This window comes from Branchiostoma floridae, chromosome 19 (genome assembly GCF_000003815.2).
Source record: "Branchiostoma floridae strain S238N-H82 chromosome 19, Bfl_VNyyK, whole genome shotgun sequence".
Classification (NCBI taxonomy): domain Eukaryota; kingdom Metazoa; phylum Chordata; class Leptocardii; order Amphioxiformes; family Branchiostomatidae; genus Branchiostoma; species Branchiostoma floridae.
Window position 1 is genome coordinate 15,308,531 of NC_049997.1, and position 2,489 is coordinate 15,311,019.

Genomic DNA, 2,489 nt, shown 5'->3' on the forward strand with positions numbered 1-2,489 from the left:
GATCAAGAATATCTCCAGAAGGAAGGATCCGAATATTTTGCGGTTTTCACCTTTCTATTCCTTGCTAAGCGACCTTTCCAACCATACCAAGTGTGCCAGGCCGGAACTTGAACCCTAGGCTACAATCGCGTTATTAAGTCATCGCCCTACCCGTTGCCGTGACATGCGGTTTAAAAAAAAACCAGCTAGCGGTTGAGCCTAACCAGAGTCCATATGATCAAGAATATCTCCAGAAGAAAGCATCCGACAATTTGGCGGTTTTCACCTTTCTATTTCTTGCTTAGCGACCTTTCCAACCATACCAGGTGTGCCAGGCGGGAACTTGACCCCTAGGCTAAAATCGCGTTATTGAGTCATCACCCTACCCAATGCCGTGACGTGCGGTGTTTAAAAAACCAGCTAGCGGTTGCGCCTACACAGAGTCCATATGATCAAGAATATCTCCAGAAGGAAGCATCCGACAATTTTGCGGTTTTCACCTTTCTATTCCTTGCTAAGCGACCTTTCCAACCATACCAAGTGTGCCAGGCCGGAACTTGAACCCTAGGCTAAAATCGCGTTATTAAGTCATCACCCTACCCAATGCCGTGACATGCGGTGTTTTAAAAACCAGCTAGCGGTTGCGCCTACACAGAGTCCATATGATCAAGAATATCTCCAAAAGGAAGCATCCGACAATTTTGCGGTTTTCACCTTTCTATTTCTTGCTAAGCAACCTTTCCAACCATACCAGGTGTGCCAGGCCGGAACTTGAACCCTAGGCTACAATCGCGCTATTATGTCATCACCCTACCCGTTGCCGTGACAGGCGGTGTTTAAAAAAAAAAAAACAGCTAGCGGTTGCACCTGAACAGAGTCCATATGATCAAGAATATCTCCAGAAGGAAGCATCCGACAATTTTGCAGTTTTCACATTTCTATTCCTTGCTAAGCAACCTTTCCAACCATACCAAGTGTGCCAGGCCGAAACTTGAACCCTATGCTACAATCACGTTATCAAGTCATCACCCTACCCGGTGCCGTGACAGGCGGTTTAAAAAAAAAACAGCTAGCGGTTGAGCCTAAACAGAGTCCATATGATCAAGAATATCTCCAGAAGAAAGCATCCGACAATTTTGCGGTTTTCACCTTTCTATTTCTTGCTTAGCGGCCTTTCCAACCATACCAAGTGTGCCAGGCCGGAACTTGAACCCTAGGCTAAAATCGCGTTATTAAGTCATCACCCTACCCAATGCCGTGACATGCGGTGTTTTAAAAACCAGCTAGCGGTTGCGCCTACACAGAGTCCATATGATCAAGAATATCTCCAGAAGGAAGCATCCGACAATTTTGCGGTTTTCACCTTTCTATTTCTTGCTAAGCGACCTTGCCAACCATACCAAGTGTGCCAGGCCGGAACTTGAACCCTAGGCTACAATCGCGTTATTAAGTCATCGCCCTACCCGTTGCCGTGACAGGCGGTGTTTCAAAAAACGAGCTAGCGGTTGCGCCTATACAGAGTCCTTATGATCAACAATATCTCCAGAAGGAAGCATCCGAATATTTTGCGGTTTTCACCTTTCTATTTCTTGCTAAGCGAACTTTCTAACAATACCAAGTGTGTCAGGCCGGAACTTGAACCCTAGGCTACAATCGCGTTATTGAGTCATCACCCTACCCGTTGCCGTGACAGGCGGTGTTTAAAAAAAAACAGCTAGCGGTTGCACCTGAACAGAGTCCATATGATCAAGAATATCTCCAGAAGGAAGCATCCGACAATTTTGCGGTTTTCACATTTCTATTCCTTGTTAAGCAACCTTTCCAACCATACCAAGTGTGCCAGGCCGGAACTTGAACCCTAGGCTACAATCGCGTTATTAAGTCATCACCCTACCCGGTGCCGTGACAGGCGGTTTAAAAAAAACAGCTAGCGGTTAAGCCTAAACAGAGTCCATATGATCAAGAATATCTCCAGAAGAAAGCATCCGACAATTTTGCGGTTTTCACCTTTCTATTTCTTGCTTAGTGGCCTTTCCAACCATGCCAAGTGTGCCAGGCCGGAACTTGAACCCTAGGCTACAATCATGTTATTATGTCATCACCCTACCCGTTGCCGTGACAGGTGGTGTTTAAAAAAACGAGCTAGCGGTTGCGCCTATACAGAGTCCATATGATCAAGAATATCTCCAGAAGGAAGCATCCGACAATTTTGCAGTTTTCACCTTTCTATTCCTTGCTAAGCAACCTTTCCAACCATACCAGGTGTGCCAGGCCGGAACTTGAACCCTAGGCTACAATCGCGTTATTAAGTCCTCACCCTACCCGTTGCCGTGACAGGCGGTGTTTCAAAAAAAAAAAAAACAGCTAGCGGTTGCACCTGAACAGAGTCCATATGATCAAGAATATCTCCAGAAGAAAGCATTCGACAATTTTGCGGTTTTCATCTTTCTATTCCTTGCTAAGCGACCTTTCCCACCATACCAAGTGTGTCAGGCCCAAACTTGAACCCT